Genomic DNA, 19,819 nt, shown 5'->3' with positions numbered 1-19,819 from the left:
ATAAATCAGCCCTCCACCAGCCTCTGACATGAAAGTTTAGTAGGAGAAAAATCAAACTCTCTGTGCCATGTCAGCCATGAGAAGACTTGAACCAGAACTCTCCTTTACAGACAGCCGCTGCAGCTCCGCAGAAAACTGTAGGCCTCCTCAAACCCGAATAGCTTTGCCCTGCCCTTTTCTGCTATATACTTCCCCTTCCTGTGGGCAGACTTTGGCCAGGTCTATGCATGCAGCAGAAGGGAGGAAGTAGAAACCTAAGATGGTAGAACAAGGGACAGGGGTGGGCGGATGCCATTTCTATTTTTAAAAAAGAAAAAAAACAACCACCACCACTCCCTGCAAGCAAAAACAACACACCTACCCTAACATGACAGTTCACTCCCCGGTGAGTTGGTTTTCTACTTGGAAGGAGGTACTGGAGTATTCAGTAGTGTGAATAGCAACACCCACTTCAAGCCTAAAGTGGTACAGTCCATTCTACCCCCTCATTCTACTGCACGTGTAGACTAGCCATTTTTCCAATGCAACCAAGCACTTGCTTGCAGGCCTGCAGCTCTCATGATGACCCATCTACCCAACAACAGCCCCCATGGTCTTGCTTGCGGCCTGCCAGGTGCTTGATAACCTCATCTGTTATGCAGTTCCAAGCAGGCAGCAAAACAGGAGGTTTATCATGGTACTGCTGGGCTAAATTCAGATGAGGAGCACCAGTTGTGCGGAACTGACGTACATTGTTTGTTCTGCATGCTCACAACCACAGTGTAATTTAGGTTACTGCAGTCATTTTACAGACTGGAAACTGTGACAAAGATACAGCAATTTTTCAAAGGGAACAAGTAGAGTCCGTTGAAATAGAAAGCAAACCATGGTTTGCCATTATGGGCACCAGCTCAAGCTTACATGCCAGAGGAGGAGATTAGAAGCTTCTGGTGCTGGTTTGTGGCAAGCCATAGTTTGCTGCTTTGTCTGAACATGACAAACCATGGTTTGTGCAAAACATAATCAACCCATAGTTTGGGATCGTGGCTTGTGAGCAAACTATGGTTCGCTGCAAATCAGCTTTGGAAGATTCTACGTTTTCTCCCCTCATGTGGAGGACAGGGAAGGAACACATGAGCCTGAGGCTCATAGCTGCTCAGGCTCGTAATGGCGAACTATGGTTTGCTGTTAGAACTGAATGCAGTCAATTCCATGACAGTCTTGACATGAATCCACAATTCCATGATTCCGGTCCAACCTGCCTAGCCACTGAACCAGAGTGAGAAGGGCATAGCTCACCAGTACAGCACATGCACATGGAAGGTCCCAGGTTCAATCCCTGATATCTCCTCTTACAAGGGCCCCAGGTGACAGGGCTGGGGTGATCCAAGCCAAGTCCCTGGAGAGCTGCAGTCTGCTGGACTGTACAGCAGTGGGCTAGATAGGCCAATCTAGGTGGTTTTGAGCATTCCAGCAACAACATCTCACACAGCCCTGTACACATTCCTGATCCCTTGGACTCTGCTACCTCTTTCTCCCATGCTCTGTAGGGAGGACCTAGAAGTTCATAATGGCACCAACGAACAAGAGTGTGCCATCCCCAACCATTCTCTTGTTCGATATGCATACTCTTCTCAAAATCTCGTTATCTGCTTGGGAAGCAGGTGTGAAGAGGACAGGGCAAGGCACCCTGAAGTGTTTGGCCCCCCTAATCCTCCCTGCCTCACAGGCTCTGAATGCTCTGGGGCTCATATGGACACACAGATTCAATGGCATCACTAGCAGGAGGGCTAGCTTATCCATTTTGAAATGAACAAAAACAAGAGACAGCACCTCCAGAACATTCTACATGGGAAGGAAGTCATGTATTTGATTCCCACTTCCCCAATAAACAGAGCAGTGTTGGGGTAAAGTTGATAATGTGACATGAAACAAATGCATGGAGAATTTGCCTTTAAAAGTTGAGACTTCTGTAAAGACACCTACAAATTTATTTTGGGGATTATCAGAAGAGGCTGTGCACTGGGTACCTCCTAGGGGGGTAGGACATGCTCCACTGTTTGGAGAAGGGCCATTTCAGTAGTGGCACTGCAACTGTAGCATTTCTTCCCCAGGGAAATCCATCAGGCTTGCCCACTATATAGTTTTAGACAATTTGTAAAAAATATTTTTGTTCACTCTGGTCTTTAGCTCATACATGCTTTTATTAAACTGTGGTGCTGTTTAGGCATAATATTTACTGATTTTATATTTATTTTCAGATTTGTCTCTGGTTATTAGTTTTATTTGTAGACTCACTCATTTTTGTAGATATTGTACAAAGATATTGAGACGATATTGTAAAAATATGTTTTATGAAATTAAAAAATTAAAAAGGTGACTAGTGCTCTTGGGATTATTCAGAAAAATACTGCCTCTCTTCTATTCTGTAATCATAGGGGGGGTTTGGGGAACAGGGTTTGTATTGGCCTACATTTCAGAATTCTCCCCTCACCTAAAAGTGCCTAAAGGTACTTTTACAATCAGGAAGTATTTTTTAACATACAGTCTAAATCTACTACCATTTCAACCCCACTGCTTCTTCTCCTTCCCTTGGTGACAGGGGTAAACAAAACTGCAGGCTGCACAGTGGCCTGGTGAACTTCCTCAAGCCCCCCCAGGAGTAACTACTATAAAAAGGAACAGATTTCCAAGGCTTCCTAGATTTCTCTCTGCATTCTTGGCTACTCAGCAGAGGACTCACCCATGTGACCAAACCAATTTGCAGCAGCATACAATCATGCTAACTTCTAATCATGCCAACCCCATGGTCATGGCACATGCATGCATTACCATGGCTTGATGCCACTTTTTGACATGCCGCTGGAAGCCACCATAGGTGGAGGTTAGCGGCGCCATGCCAAAAGCTAAACCAGGCCAAATTCAATAGCAGTTGGTGCACATGTGATTGCCCCAGCATGGGTTTACTGAAAACTGTACTTGTCACAGGCTGGACCAGTCATGTGAACACAACACAAGTGTCACAACATGGAGATCCAATAAGCAACAAGCTTTGTATAACCAGTGCCAGCTGCATTTTAGTCATACTGCAGAAGTCACTAGATGCAAAAGAGAAATGGACTCCTGTACCTTTAACAACGAAGTAGAAGAGAATTTTAGGAGGTACAGTTCTTCTCCTCCCTGCACAACAAACTGTACTTGTGTTCCCCTTTCTTTTTCATTCCACCATTCCTCTGACATGCTCATGGGAGCATGTATGATGTATCCACATTTAATCCATACAACCATCGTGTGAGGTAGGTCAGGCTGGGCAATAGAGACAGGACCAAAATGAGTATCATGGCTGAGACAGAAATTTCAGTCCAGGTCTCTCTAATCTGACATACTACTGTTAACAGTACAAGAAGCCTGCTGCTGTCCTTTGCATCTAGTCACTAATGGATTTTTTCCTGTACTCGTAGCCAGAGCTGTGATCAAATCCCTTAAAAAAAAAAAATCCATGGTGAAATTCACTTCTACAGATTTTCCCTGATTAAATTATCTTGACAGTCCCGCTGAAACCGATTTTCTATGGATTTCATAACTAGCAGTTGATATTCAGAGGATATCTGAACTGCAGAACATATAGGCACTTTCTCTTGGCCTAAACTTTCATACCAAGAAATTACTTCCTGGTGTTCCCTGACACATACATTCTCATCTTTTGACCCAGGCTGAAAGTAAAGACAATCAAATTACTTGAGGTAGCTTAGCCTTTACACTCACCCATTTTATTTAGAAAGTTAAAAAATAGAATACACTTACATTTATTAAATATATATCCTGCAACTTCAACTCTAAAGAATCCCCAGGGCAGCTCACAATGCAAATGCCATACGATCCAACTTCCTTCCGCTCTGCCTTAACACATGGCAACATATTTAAGTCTGTCCACAAATTCTAATCAGCTAAACTGTTACAAAATTTAATTTCTTCATCTTAATGAACTATTAAAAACAAAACAGAGTGCTTGCAAGGAGCTCATCTGATGTAGCAGCTCAGCTCTTGCAAAGAACACTTGACTTTTCTTAACAGCAAGTTACAGCACCTTTTCGGACGCAGTCCTCTCAGCTTCCTAAAAACTAGAATCAGTCCAGCATCCTCCTCTGATCATGCACCAGCTTCATCATTGCTTTCTTGGTTAAATTAAGCCACAGTTGCTTGATATGCCTGAAATAGGGAACTGTTGTTTAATGGCACTTCACTAATCAGAATCAAACTGTGGTTTAAGATTTTGGTTAGTAAACAGATATTAAACCACAGTTCCCTGTTTCAGACGTAATAAGGAACCGTAGTTTAAAAAACACACAAAAGTTGATGCAGACAGGAGAGGGGGAGCAGGAAGTGCATGGGCCTGATGCTCATTCACAGCTTAATAAACTACACCTTGTTAAAAGCAACGAATGTTACATCCAAACCAGCCCAGTCTTTAGAACAGCCTTCCCCAACCTGATGCCCTCTAGATGTTTTGGAGTACAAATCCCAGGTTTCCTGACTACTGCCCATGCTGGCTGAGGCACTGAAGTCCAAAACATCTGAAGGACACCAGGTTGGGGAAGGCTGGTTTAGGAGACCTGAATGAAGAAACTAATACAGAGCAGATCTTGAGATGAAACTCACCACTAGGAACGCAGACTACTAGGACAAAGGTCCACAAACTGAGGTCCCAGTCCTGCCCCTTGAGAGAAGCTCCTCATCTATTCAAACCTGAATCTGACTAAGTTCTAATAAAGAAGAGGAAATAACGAATGCGGCAACAGAACTAAGAGGTGCTAGGGCCACCACGTCTCACTCCATCTAGGAAAACAAATGCCTGGCCAGGTTACCAAGAGACAGATCGGATTAAGAGTGGCGGGGTAGCTCTTTCTCTCTTAAAGAGAGTTCCATAAATGTTGGACACCGCCCTCCCAAATAGACCCACCCAACATGAGCTTTGTACATCCATGTTTTACATCCCTATTAGAATGTGAAACTTTGGTCACTTGCTCCAAATGCTGGCTTCAAAAGTTGTGTCACTAAATCAATTTACTTTGATGGACAGGGAGGTGCTTTTCATGAGGTGATCCCAAGCTGCTCACTTACCTACTACTGCTGCTGCTGAGGGGACTTTTCAAACCTACCGAAGAATAGAGACCCAAACGGTAGGAAAAACAATCCCAACTTCATAGGGTTGGGACTTATGAAACCCACATCTTTCTCAGGATCAAATATTAGAGGCCAAAGCTCTACCGGATTAAAAAGAATCTGAAGATTGTAAATCATTCAGTACAGCTGTAATACGAGTCAACTAAGGAAGGTGCAATCAGGTATACACACAGATTATCATCCTGATATTGTACTGAAAGAGTAAAAGAAAGAAGTACATGTTTTCTCCACTGTTTGCATAAAGAAACAGTTATTCTCTATAATTTGGTCCACATACCCAACCTGCATGAGACCTTATACTCCTGCTCAGCAGTAGTTCCACTGATGCAATTCCACTCCCCTTCCTGCACACATTTTGAGTAGGAGGGCTGGGATGCAGGTAAGGTTGCAAAAATCTTTGAGACCTACAGAAGTGGAGGGAACATTAAACTGAGAGCAAATAACCATAGGAAAAGTTATGTGTAGAAACCTATGTAACAGTATTTTTCTCTAAAAATTCCCTAAGGACTTCTCTTCAAAAAAAAGATTATCTAAATTAACACTTATATCTTGCCTTTCATCCAGGTAGAGCAGGTTTCATTTTGCCTCACACAGAATGACCTTAAGTATTTATTTTTACTCAGATGCACTGGTTTGATTGTACACAGCAACAACCTCAACATGGTTTATAGCATCTGCAGCAACAAGCTCTTCCTGAACCAAACAATTTTCCTGGATGCTTACAGGCTGTATAGCTACGTAATACTATTAATTATTTCTGTTTTAACGTCAAGTGCTAGGGACCACAAAAACTGTAAAAGCATGAAGTATTCTCCTAAGTTTCCTCAGTTAGTATGATATTGAATTCAGTTGCTCTTCTACAATGTATAATGAAAGCAAAATCTTCCCTTTGATTCCAAATCCATTTAAAAAACTGTTTAAGACAGAAATCCGTAACTGGAAACTAAACCCTGGGTTCTATTGCGTTTCGGTGTTGCTTTCTGGAATGGAGGGGGTAGAGGAGTGCAAGAAGACTAAGAGTTGAGAAAATCCAAGTCAACTTCTAGTTCTAGAAGTTACAAAATGATCCACTTCATAGTTACGTCAATGAAAAACAGCTCCCTGATAACTGACTGGTAGCTGGAGGTTGTACTCAAAACTTTTAAAAACAATCATTGAAAGATGAAATACTCTAAACTATAATAATGCTTATACCCATTAGATCACACTGTTTTATACTTGGCTTTTTGTGTGTGTTCAAGCAATAAAGACTTGATTTTTGTTAGTCTTTTGTTTGTAAGCTAGGCCATTTTAACAGATCTAGATTTTACAGTGTTGTTTTAAAAACTGGCCTCTGCCTCCTCTCCCAATAGCCTCCGTACTCTCCAAACTCAGAGGAAGACAGCATCAACCAAATGCATGCAACTAGTCTGAAAGTCACACGTGCTCTGTTGCAAGATCTTGCTTTCAATGTGCCTTTTGTTTGATGGCTGGTGTTTCAACATCCTCGACTTGAACAGAAAAAGGTCAGCCCTAGTCTTCTGGCATTCATAAACCTGAATCAGGCCCTGCCAAAGAAAGATTGATGTTGTAGTAAATTTGCCTTGATCAAAAGAAGGGGTAAGACGAGAGAGAGAGACAGAAGTTGGAGGCAGAAACCAACTGCTGCAAGATGAATCTCAATTCTCTTGTAAAGGGAGACAGACAATCATGCTTAGAAGCATGCACCCCCTTCCCAAGACTTTTCCTCAGTGATATGTGCATGTACAACTGAGGTCAGAAATGTCTGCTATAGCAGCTTTGCAGATAAGTCCCTAACAGTTACTTTTTACTTTCTTTCTTTTTACAAACCCACCTGTCATACACATACTTATGTTAATTACTTGTAACTTAAAAGAAAGGTGTGGCAGGTCTAAGGAGCTTGCCTACCAGGTCACAACTCCATTTTTTACTAACACAAGGAGAAACTTTTCTCCTGTAGATCTTTACACCTTAAAAGCTGCAGTTACCAACCCACCTGTCTAAACATCCCTGGGTTACTCATTTTTAGAAAGAGAATAAACTTTTGTCAAACTTCACTGTCAGGTTTTCAGGAGGCATTTCTTAGTCACCTAAAGCAACTAGGCAAGCGGCTATTTACAAGAATGTCTTATTGTATACATGGTTACTGGAGAACTAATGCAGTCCTTAAGCCAAGCCACTAGGTCTTGTTTTTGTTTTATTTGTTATATTTACAACTCTAGACTCAAGGCAGATCAAAATATGTCCTTTATCTTATACATCCTTAAAATCAGTGTGAGAAAAATTAGCATTTTACAGATGGGCAAACAGAGGCTGAGATACAGTAACCTAATCCAGAAAGACCACAGCTGAGCGTCTACTTGAACCTTGGTCCAGCTCTGACCCTTTTATACGCTAGTACCAAGCTGGGCCACCATTACCCCTATAATCCTCCCTTGTAACCCCCCCCCCCAATTATGTAAAAGGTAATCAGTAACATCTTGGTGGAAGCAACTCCATCATTAACCTTTCCAGTTTCTAAGGCCATATCCCATCCTGCAGCTTCAAAAGAAGCTCAGAGTTGCTAAAAAAAAAAATTCCTTTCAAAAACTCTGGCACATCAAGGCAGCCGGGAGCCCCACTCAACCAGAACTCAGAGCCAGAGCTTTGAACATGTTTTTGCCCTTTCAAATTTTATAAGCCCATCGCCTTGCTGAGGCTCACAGTTGTATTCATGGTTTCTAAATAGCTATTTCATATTTGAAAAAAAGCCCAGCTAGGTAGCACCCTAAGACTGCACCCAGGCATTCATCTCCCCCCACTCCTACTCCTGCTCTCTTACTGTCTCTTGGAAACCTTTGAGAGGGCATTTGTTCAAGCTGCCAAGTTAAATCCTCCACTCTCAAGTCAATGCATGGGGTGGGGGTGGGGGGAGAGAAGAGATCAGTCAGAACACCCAGCATCACTTAGGCCTGCTGAATTAAAGGCACCCTATTCCTTTGGCCCTAGAGAATCATTAAGCCCTTTCAAGATCAGTAACAGAAGCTCAAAAATATACACAGTGTAAAACAAAAAAACAAAACAAAAAACCCAAGCAGAATGTGGTGATGACAGGGGGCTGAGACTTTAAAAACTGGCTACTGTCTCAACTCCCTCTGTGACTGCAGGCTTACAAGATTTCCCAGCTGCACAGGCTGAAGAACCACAACCACGCAAAAACATCCTATTGTGTGCGGCAGTTCTATCTCCATCCCCTCTTCCAGTTTCTTATCGTTATTTAATGATACATGTAATTACAGAGGCAGAAAAAGGCAACAGGCATTTCAGAAGTTCTCCCTCTCACCAAAAAAAGTTAGCAACTAAATTAAAAGCTTCACACGTGCGTACAACACACAAATATCCAAAAGTTTGCTGAGCAGGAAAAGAAAACGGATGATCGATCTTTCAGATCCCGCAATTTATTTGTTTTTTAAAGTCAGTCCAACAGACCTTCTCTAAAAGATCATGGCAAGAAATCAAAGGCTAAATTCAGATGGCTCCTATTTTTAATGTTTACATTCCTCAAGTGCCTTTTAACTGCCATTTTGCTTTTTAATTTTTTTTTTTTAATTGCAGCATCCCAAGCTAGTCTCCGGGGGAAATGATTCCCTCCCGCACCCGCACCCCCCAATTTCACAATAGCAAGAAAGCAGGAGCTAGGCTCTTTTCTCTCTCTCTCCACTCCCACCCCCACCCCCTACTGGCTTCCTGGACAGATGTACGGGGGGGGGGGCAGTTGGGGGGGAGGGAGAGAGAGAGAGAGAGAGAGGAAAAAACCTTCCTCGCGTTCCCCTCCTGCCCTGCAAGAGAGGCCCCAGGTCCCAACTGGCTTTCAGAATCCAGACACAAGGAATTTACACTCGGTCAGGCTTCCCAACGCCCGGAAAACAAGCTCAGCCCCTCTCCCTCCCACCTTCTTACATCTCCTCTGCTTCCCCCCTCTTCTCCCCATGGCAAACCCTCCTCCTGATCGATCGATTAGGTCCCTGTCGGGAGAATCTTAAAGGAATCGCCTTTTATTAACCAGTTAGCAAAAGTAAAAGCCGGCCAAGAAGGGAGGGAGGAGAGAGGGAGGGGGAAACACACACAAAACGTAAACCTCAACCAGAAGCTCTCCGGATTATTTTTAAACCCCCTTTGTTTTTATCATACAAGATCACTTCTCCCCCCCCCCGCCCCCCAGTCAAGCGTGCCTAAATAGCAACATTGTTTGGCTCCTCAAACTTCAAGGCACACAAAGACACCTTTTGCTGAATTAAAAATGTGTAGGTTTCCTTTCTTTTGCACTCCTTCCCACCCACCCCGAACAAGCCCACCTCCTTCTGATTTTTTTATAAAGCGATCCATAGTAAAGGTCTGGCTGCTTCGTTTCTTAAACCCCTCTCCTCCCCTGGCAAGAGCGAAAAAGCAAAATATTAATCTAGTAAGCTAAATTAACTACAACCCGCCTTTCCTCAGGATCTCCCGGTTTTTCCTCCGCTGCTTCATGAACCCCCACATCGCCAAACACAGAAACACAACCTGCCCCTTTAAGAAGTCTTCACACTGGTTTCCTGGATTTCTCCCCCCCCCATTCCCACTCTCCACACCAAATATAAAACAAATCTATAGATATAGGTCTCGCCTATGCATTTTCTTATCTTGCTTTACTTCTGTTGTTTCTACATCCCTGGTCGGAACCCCAAATACAAGGAGATGTGAATGAACTGAGAGACGAAACTTACCTACAGATTGGGGGGGGGGGGGAATTAGCAAAGCTTGCAAGCAGGGAAATTTCATATGGAAGGAAGCAGGCAATGCAAGATACTCCCTCTTTCCAGTAGATTTGCAGGTCTTGTTCAGGTGGCTTTTAAATTTTAGGTCTTAAAAAAAAAACTCGTTTCTTGCCAAAAAAAATCTCTCGCAGACAGTGAAAAGGAGCTCAGTGTTAGTGGGAGAATAAGTGAATCAACTAGCAGAGAGCAGAGCAAGTTGAAGTGTCAAATTACATTGGCTATTTTATTACCAAAGGGCCCTGCTTCTGGCTGTTGGCAAAATCTGTCCCAGATTCCTATCTGAAAGGGAGCTGTCTCTGCTATAAGGATGCTTTCCTCTCTGTGTGTGCTTGTCTTTTTTTCCCCTTCCACCCCACCTTCTGACCACCTAAAGTTAAAATCTTTAAGAGCCAAGTTGAACAACGCAAATAATTGTCTTTCAATATTTTCCCCCTCCCACCACCCTCATCAAAGGGAAGAACTTCCTGCCTAAAGAACCGAAGTGAAACGCAAATCATTGCCCGATTGTTTATAAAAATTAACCGCGGGAGGGGGCGGGAAGGAGGGACGCGCACGCATCCTTTTGCCATCCCCCCCCCCCCGTCATTACAGAAAAACCTCCACACTCGCTCCTGTGCAAAACTGATGCACTTTTAAAGTGGGCGGTGTGTCTCAGTTTATATGATTATTTAAGGTTATTCTCTCTCTCTCTCTCTGAATGGAGACTGTATTTGATTAGAACATTAAAAACATTGTTTTTGTACGTTTCTTCCGCATGGGGGCGGGGGGGGCTCTGTGAATTGTTTAATTGCTAGAAAACCAGTAGCAGTAATGATCATGAAAACACACACACCACGACGTGCAGCCACAGCCTGCTTACTCGGATCTTCGGGCGGCCCGATCCTGCTTACTCGGATCGTCGTGCAACTGGATCCTGTTTACTCGGAGGTGAATCCCCCCCGAGGTTTAATGGGACTTACTCGCAGGTAAGCCGCACAGCCATTAATCCCACGTACATTTTAACTGCGAACTAGCCCCCATTGGAGACAGGGGGACTTACTTCTGAGTCTACATCGATAAAATCGGGGACTATTGATCTTGAAAGGGGGGGGGAGACAATTAAAGGAAATAACATACTGGAAAGAAACCTGTGATCCCCCCTCCCCGCGAATATAACTGCGATTTGTTAGACTCGTCAGGCAGCCACCATGGAAAGAGGGAGGCGACGGTGCCCCAAGCCTGTATAACGCCTGGAGCTGCCCTAAAAAAGGACTGGCAAAAAAAGAAAAAAGAAGGGGAGGGGCCGTCACAGCGAAGGAGGAAGGGCTGCGCGTGTTTTTAATAGCAGAGTTCTGGTGGGAAGGGGGCGGCGGCTGGTTCTCAATGCTAATTGAAAAGGTTTTTTCTTTTTTAAGGCCTCACAGACACACACACACCCCCGAAATCGAAGAGGGATCTCTCTCATTGGAGACGCGCGGGAGGGCGTTTACAGCCTTCCTCGCTTTCTTCGCCCTCGAATTAACAGCACGGGCCTCCGCCGAGCCAGCGGTGCCGGGGCATCCACCGGCTCTTCTGCTGTTTCTCTTCCCTCCCCCGCATTTTAAAATTATTTTTGGCGCGAGTCCTCCGGCGAGAGCTAGGGAGCTGTGTCGCCCGATCCCCCCGCACGTTTTGCTCGGAACCCAGCCCGCGTTCAGATGGGGCTGGCGACCCTCAAGAAGGCGTTCCTGGCCCAGGGCTGTGCAGCCTCAGCACGCACAATGCCACCTGCGACGCCGGCGCGATCCGGACCAAGAGAAGCGGCGCCACGGCCAGGAGCTAATGAGCCGGAAACAACGGGATCCAGACGGCCCCCCCTTTTTTTTAAAGAACACGAAAAACGGTCCTTGACCTGCAAAGAACCAGCGCCGTGTTATCCCCCCTTCATTCCACCCCCCATTTCCAGAGCAATTAATATTTTATGACGTGCTGTTAAGAAGCCGAACACATTCAACGCCCGTTGGTTCCAACGGGGCTAGATTATGCAATTGAAGATAAGCAATTTAAAGGGCGCCCTCCGTGCGCGCTCCTCCCCGTTCCTCATTTTGTTGTGACTGGAGGAGAAATCGATGTTGAACCTTTCAAAATATGTATATATATTTAAATCTGCCCCGATTAACAGCCCTCCTGATCCTACGCATGTTTTCCTCGGAAGTAAGTCTCATTGTGTGGGCTTCCCGGCTGAGCCGCGCCAAGGATTTGCAGCCTAAGGCTGCAGCAGCGTTTACACTTGGGAGGAAGCCCCATCGAGCTCTGTGGGGCTTGCAATCCGAGTAAACATGCAAAAGATCCGGCGGCGCAGCTGCGTCGTGCATACAAAGCAGGCACGTGTTGGTCAGGCTGGACTGTTTGGGCTGGTTGAAAAGGAGGAAAACTGTCGCTTTATATTTTCGCAAACGTATCAAACTATTTGAAGGATATTTTTCTCTCTCTGGAGAGATGGATGAGGAGGGACGCGTGACACGCTGTGCCCTCCCCTCCCCCCGCGTCCTCCTCAAGGAAACAGACCTTAGCCAACATCTAACAATCTGGCTGTTACTTGACTATCACTCCCAGTCGTCTGGACCCTTCAAAATTAATAAAATATTTGGGAGCTCAACGCTTTTTCTGACGCACCCGAAACAAGGGAGGGCTCCTGTTCATTTTCTGAAAATTACTTTTCGGACACAATCCACAACCTGATTAAGCAGAAAATCGGGTTGTGATGTGAAGCATGATCCTATGTTTACTCGGAAGCTCCACTGCCTCTAAAAAGGGTTTACTTGCAAGTAAGAGGCCACAGGACTATTCTTACTCGGGAATAAGGTCCATTGCATTCAGTGGAACTTCCGAGCAAACACGCATAGGATCGGGTTACGTACAGTCTTCTAAAGTGCGTGATCCACGATCCGTATCGATCCCTGTTAACCCCTGCTAACCATTCGAGTATTGTTAGGTAGAAGTTGCTTGCTAGGGAATGCTGGGGGTTGTAGGGCTTCTTTTCTGTCTAACATGCATAGGATTGCATCCTTACAAGCCCAAGGCTATGAGCCTGTTTAAATACAAATACTTCGCCATAACCATGGATCTTTATTTCCTCTCCGCTTCCCTACCTATTAATGTACCCTAACCTCATTAGGGCTTCAGATTCCTCTCTTCCAAACAAACCCTAATCCTGAATTTCAAAGACCCGGGCCAGTCTTTCTGCCTCCCCTTTGCTTCTGTGAATGTGTGTGTCTGAAAAGCCGTATCCCCGGGGGAGCGGGGGTTCAGCGGGTGCTCTTGCATGGCCAGTGACTGAGCTACGATTATCCCTAGCCGTTGCCGGCAAGTCAAAGGATTCACTAACAGCCCCGTCCTCTGTATGCCTACTCAGAAGCCTCCCAGAACTCAATGGGACTTACTCAAAACCAAGTATACAGAGGCTTGCATGCACTTTGCTGGGAATAAGTCACCTGAGGGACTCAGGGGACCTTCCAAGTAATCATACACAGGATCAGTCTCAATCCCAGGCACAAGTGCTTTACTCCATCCCACACATATTTACCACTGCTGAACTCTGACTTCCAAGGAAATGCGGATCGGTTCGTTTTGGGTCATTTCGAGAAAAAAGCAGGTCGCCACACTCTCAGCCTTAGCAGTAGGACAATGTGGTGTGTGCGCGCGCGCGCAGTTTCCCCCATGAGGAAAGACAAGCGCCCACTTCTGAAAGCAAGAGAAAGTTGTCTGTTGCTCTAATTGCAATACGCCACGGCTCCAGTCCAGGTGTTGTAGAGCCGCTCCGGCGTCCGCGTTTTGCAGGCAGCCGCTGTGTCAGATGGAGAGCTCTGAATAACAAAGACAAGTTTGAGAGCAGCCGCAGCCGCAGCAGCAGAGCTGGCTGAGTGACGTCAGGGAACAATGCCTGTGCCAACAGCTTTCCCTCTTCGCCGCGCACACACACACCGCGCGGCTCCTCCTCGGTCACAGAAGCAGGACTCTGCTCTCCGAGATTCGGTTCCTTAAAGGGACACTGGCCCTGTATGCCCCACAGCGTGCTCAAGGGAAGAGCTTTTTGCGAGCGCTTCCCCCACCTTCCCCTTTAGCTAGCTGCTGTTCTTGCTTTAAGACGGGCGCAATCTGGCCAACCAGCTTCTTGCCACTAATAGCGCAGTGGAACCTGTGTGTTAAGTGGGGGCATGGTTGGGGTTTTCTTCAAGCAAAATGTGGTTGGATATTGTTTTTTGCTCGATTTTATTTTTCGTAAACAATTGCTTTTTATACGCCCAACTAAGATGCTTCATTAATAGAAAACGGCTAGTTCCATCATTAAATATATATTCAGAAAAGTTCCCAGTCCTGCAAATTCCCCAGACATATTTATTTGGAATTCCAGAGTCCACCCTGTCCAGAGAACTGGATATGGATAACAGCAGCCCTTACCGAATTAAGTAATTACTGGTTTAAGTGTTAGAAGCGTAAAGCCAAGGAATCAGCTGGTTACTTCAAATAAATGTGAAGCCCCCCCACACACACTCCTTGTTGGTCCTCAACAGCCTCTTAAGGTAGGCAGGTCACAATGATAACAGAAGCCACAATGGGCAGAATCTCATATTTTTTCGTATGAGCAGCTTTTGACAATTAATTGGAGAGGTGGGACAGAAATGTGTTTAATACATTTTCCCTACTAGGGTCCAGACTCTGGACAGATGTGTCTGTGGCTCCCTAGCCTCCAAGCCTCCCTTGTATGCTCCCTCCTGCAATAGGGCCTTCATGGCTTTAGACCAGGGACATTGAACTTTTATTGTTGCAGGGGGCAGATTATTTCCCTCTCCCTGCCCTGCCCTGCCCTGCCCTGGGGCCAATGTGGCAGGCCAGACGGCATCAGGGGGCAGGGCCCCACCTCTGAAATCCCACCCCTCTGTTATCATTCAACCCTGCCATTTTGCTTTTCTCTGTGCATTTCTCTACGTTGAGAAAAGGACTGGGGGGAGCAGCCAGCTGAGTCCCCAGCTGGGGCAACAAGCAACCCATGAACAGACTCCTCCAAGTGCCATCCAAGTCCCCAGTTTTGTGCACTACTTGTCATCCCCTTTGGGACAGGGAGCTTACAAAGCCGAATCCTGGCTATTATCTCTGATCAGATATAGCGTCAGGGATGTCTCTCTCCCAGCAGGGTGGAGCTTGGAGGGGGGGGGGGCCTCTGCAGGTCAGATGGGAAACCCTCACCGGGTTGACTAGGCTTGCAGTTTCATCCTTACTCTAACCTTATAGTTTTAACACAGTCCTACTTTCTCCTTTCTTCAACTTTGTGCCCTCAACAGCCATGGTTTACTCAGGGCTGTACCCAATGTTAGTCCTACTTAGAGTAGACCCATCAAAATGAATCAAGTTAGTCATGACTAATTTAAATCCCATTCATTTCAATGAATCTATTCTAAGTAGGACTGACACTGGATGCAACCTTCAGGTTCCAGCTTTACAAGCCACCGTGTACTCTCTCCCACTTGCTTTGGCCACCTTATCTCTGGCCCAGCACTCCTCTTTCCCTCCCTGCAAACCATGTAGCCCCTCCTGACTGTAAGTGGACTGAGTCTTTTCCCACAGGACTCTGTCCTCCGATTGGCCCCTTTTTGCCTGAAATCCCTTCCTCTCCTGTCCTTTTCAGGGTCAGTGCCAAGTTCTGGGAGACCCTCCGCAAAATGCACTTAGTGACTCTCTCCTTACTGACTGCTCGTTCACACAGAGACATGGTGCATGAGCAAGCCAGTCACTCACCTGCCCTTTCCCTCTGTGCGGGTGAAGGGATTGGGCCCAGCAGGCACAATTCACCTCACAACACAGGCAGAGGGCAGGTGAAGGGGTCCCAGCTGTTGCTTCTCACCACAGTTGCCACCTGCTCACCTGAGTGAACAAATGACAAGGAGTCACAATGGAGGTCAGCAGTCAATGATGGGCCTTTTTAGGGATCTGGGATCTCCACAGCTGCCCAAGGATACTGACCCCTGGTTGTTTCGTCAAGCCTCATTCTCCTACTTTTCCTTCAAGTTCCTCTCACCCCTCCCCTCAGACTCCTTGCCTCTAGGCTCCCTGTCCCTTAACTTCTCTGTGTCCTAGAACTCAGTCTGCCTCTGTTCGAATTTTTAACCCCAGCTGAATGGGCAACCATCCTAGGCCTGGCACCAGCACATAGTATCCTCTGGCAGCTGCCAAGGTCACACCACCCTAGTGGGGGGGGCACACTGCTGATGCCTGGACTAAAAGGTAGGATATAAATTAGTAATTCTCTTTAAGAGATGCCTAGCACCCCCACCCCCTTTATAGAATTATGGGTTTCTTGGAGTGGGGGAATGATTGAGCCCGTTTAAATCCATTGGGTAGATATACCTTGAGTAAAGGCTACTTGCATAGGTGGCATCAACATGCAGCATCCTTGGGCAGCTGGTGAGCCCACTAACCATGCCTGCCTGGGAGGGAGGCTTTAGACAACTGCCCAGTACTCAGATCAGTGCCAGGTGTCTGGAAGCTGTAATTTAAACTTCTCCCAATGTGCCTGATGTAGTGTTGCTCTGGGGCATTGTGGGAAATTTAAATGGCAGCCCACAGCGGGGGTCTGGTAACCACCATTTTAATTTCCACAATGCTACCTTGGAACTATTATGGAATATGAAAATGGTGGCTCCCAGACCATCTGGTTGATCAGAGTGCTGCTGCTGCTGCTGCCATTAAACCCATGGGGCGGGTGACTGACCTAAGGGGCCCCATTCTAGGACCCATTGCTGTGGGCCCTCTCAGACTTAGAGCTGGCTTTCCCTACTTGGTTTAACATAACCTCCACCATTTCTCAGATAAAAACAGGTGTGTTTGTAACACCCCAATTCTCTTAACAAGGGTTATTGCCCAACCTCTCCATTACTATCACACATTGCTGAAGGCTCTATTTCACATGCTGTGGCCGCTGTACTAGTTTACTCTAATAGCCCTGTTCCCTATTGATTTAAAAGCAAAGAAGGTGATGGTCCTTTTGGTTAAAGATACACCATTACAAAAAAATACAGAATGGTTCTACAATGCATTATCAACAATTCAAAATGTACCTCGACAACTGCAGTATGTGAAATGGCTTGCTGTGCACTCTGTACAGCCTTAGTGTTCATGTGCATGCACTTACATGCAAGTACACTAGAGATAATGGTTTGGATCCAAAGGTAAGTTCACTAAGGTTGCAATCCTATGCATGTTTAGACAGAGAAAAGTCCTACAACTCCCAGCATTCCCCAGCCAACTGGACTAGGAGTTGTAAGACTTTCTTCTGTCTAAACATGCATAGGGTTGCACCCTTAAGGAAGTTCAAGGAAGGAAAGTTTACCATCCCCTCCTTCTCCCAGCACCACATCCCATGTTGTTCATGAGGGCCCACAACCATCCAGAGAGTGGATGTGCAAGTGTGTGGGGAATGCTGGGAGGTGTAGGACTGTTTTTCTGTCTAAACATACATAGGATTGCACCCTAAGTGATCTTATCCAAGCAAATGTATCAACTACAAGTTGGGCCCACTCAGAGATACTACTTTTAGAGACTCGGGGGGAAAGAGTTTAACCCTGAAGAATGCTGACTCTAGCAATCAAACAAATGTAATTTTAACAAGGTGTACTCCAAAAGGGGGCGGGGGAGGAACAGTGATGTATCAGGAAAAAGTTCCAGAAATCAGAATCTCTTGTTGATAGGGTCAGTTGAAAGTATAGAGGTTAAATGTTCTTGTTTAATATTCATAGTTTGTTCTGATTAAAGCTCCTCGCTGGCGACACTTTGTATCCTCATCACAACCACCCTGTGAAGTCGCTATTGCTTCCATATTACATATGCAGAGAACAGAGGCCTTATCTGAGCTGGGGTTGGATCAGGCAGGCAGGCAGCCAGTCTTGTTTGCAGGAACAGGCCGCACATTAGACAGATGGATAAAGAAAAACCCAGTTGCAAAGCCATCGCTATCAGTCCTGTTTACAGGGCACTGTTCTGCCATCAGTTAGACCACTATACACATTGGAGGAAACTAATTTTCTCCAATATAAGCAGTGTGCACAAAACAGGATCATTTTACCATCTATGGCAGCTGGTAACTAGTTTTTCTCTGATATAATTGGTTCTCTATGGTAAATGCAAATGGCATTGTGTGCCATATTAGCATTTTCAAAGCATTTGTGCAGTACCGTAACTTTACAAGGCGATTATTTAACAAGCATGGTGCTTAGCAACAAGTTCCAGTCTGAAAACAAAACTGATACTGAAGGTGCATATTTTCCCTACCCGCCGCATTTCACCTCCTACATGAAGCACTTTGTTGATTCACGTGGCAGACGAAGCACCCAGCTTCCAGGGTAATGAGATGGATAGGTGTAACTCTTGTTCTGGATTAATTAATCTGGAATAACTATCAGAGCTTGATTCTATTCTGTCATTGATAGGGTCAGTTGAAAGTATTATTACACATCATTACTAGTATGGCCATCCACAGTGGTTTTCAAGCTATTCCTGCGAGCCCTGCGGCACCTCAGAAGTTTTATTAAGAATTCCTCAAAAAGTGTGTCTGTGATGGGGGATGAGCTATGATTGGATTCACTGGCTGATTACTAGTTCCATCCAATTCACTTCTTTATTCTTAACAGGGTTCTGGGCACAGGAAGTTCTGTGATGGTGCCTATCCCACCATGCACACTATATACCATTTAATAATATTATTAAGGGTGGCTTTTAAAACAGCCGGTCAGTAATGTTAAGGAGATGGCATATTTGTACACCCTGTCAAGATGTTTAAATGCTAGGTAAGGGAGAAATATTTATAGTTTTCCTTACAAGTACCGTTTTTAAGAATACAAATACAGAAAGCTAGTTAGTTGGGGTGTCAATTGATTAAAGAATTTTAGGTGATTTGTTAACTGCCTTTTTAACCAATTAATGATTAACTGATTTAAAAGTTCTTCAATATAAGTGCCATTTTTGAGATATTTGAGGAAGTGTGAGTTAACTTACAATTTAACAAACAAATGCTACTGCAGGGTTTTTAAATTGCTTTAACTCCCTATTACACTAACACACCAGAACCATAACAGTCCTGAAGCCCCCACTCATTGAAATTTGTTCTCACCTATTAGCATTAACCCTCTGTTAATAAATTAAGGGTGCAATTAAAGGTGCATGAGCAAAGGGCTGGATGTCTGATCTCTGATCGTCTGATCTCGGAAGCTAAGCAGGGTCAGCCCTGGTAAGTACTTGGATGGGAGACCGCCTAGGAATCGGGCTTCCTGCACTGAGCAGGGGGTTGGACTCAATGGTCTTGTCAGCCCCTTCTAACCCTATGATTCTGTGTCTTCCACCACCCCCACCCCCACCCCTTGCACACACAGAGTAGTATGTGTGTAGCTGCTCTACAGGAATCAGTAAGCCCTCCTCTATGCCTGCTGAGTTATCTCTACACTGCTGGGTGAAGCAATATCTACCAGACCATTTATTCTATGCTGTGTCTCCTCTACAGACACCCAGCTCATTCTCCCACAGTGCCCTTGCGTGCAATCTGCTCCCAGGGAAAGGAAGAGTAGAGCCATCCGCAGACACATGAAGGAGAATAGTGAAGGTGAAGGCTTATGCCTCAGCATTGGAATGAACAGCCGGGTAGCATCAGTGCTGCTTGCCTGCATCGCAGCGATGGCCTCATAGGGAAGGGGAGGGCTCTACTGACCTCAGTGGGGTAGTTCCACGCTATGCAGCTTTACATCTTAGTTCAGAGGTGGGGAATCTGTGGCCCTCCAGATGTTGGACTCCAGTTCCCATCAGCCCCAACAGGCATGGCCAATGCTTGGGGATTATGGGAGGTATAGTCCAGCAACATA

At 45.4% G+C, this 19,819-nt stretch overlaps 1 protein-coding gene and 1 long non-coding RNA gene across 2 annotated transcripts in view; one reads left to right on the top strand and one right to left on the bottom strand.

Annotated features, from left to right (window-relative positions):
* Positions 1-13,822, bottom strand: part of ZMIZ1 (zinc finger MIZ-type containing 1) — a 556,702-nt gene extending 542,880 nt beyond the window's left edge. The window contains exon 1 of the mRNA XM_084845236.1: positions 13,501-13,822. The gene's annotated coding sequence lies outside the window, so the exon portion shown is untranslated. The remainder of the gene's footprint in view (positions 1-13,500) is intronic.
* LOC146350577 (uncharacterized) overlaps positions 10,687-19,819 on the top strand; it is a 70,602-nt gene continuing 61,469 nt past the window's right edge. Inside the window, exon 1 of the long non-coding RNA XR_014789321.1 lies at positions 10,687-10,921. This is a non-coding gene — a long non-coding RNA (uncharacterized LOC146350577). The remainder of the gene's footprint in view (positions 10,922-19,819) is intronic.

This window comes from Heloderma suspectum, chromosome 3 (genome assembly GCF_057233095.1).
Source record: "Heloderma suspectum isolate Gila_16-S chromosome 3, 16-S_ref, whole genome shotgun sequence".
NCBI classification, from domain to species: Eukaryota; Metazoa; Chordata; class Lepidosauria; order Squamata; family Helodermatidae; genus Heloderma; species Heloderma suspectum.
Note: the sequence above shows the minus strand (reverse complement) of the source record. Positions and strands in the feature narration are given on the sequence as shown.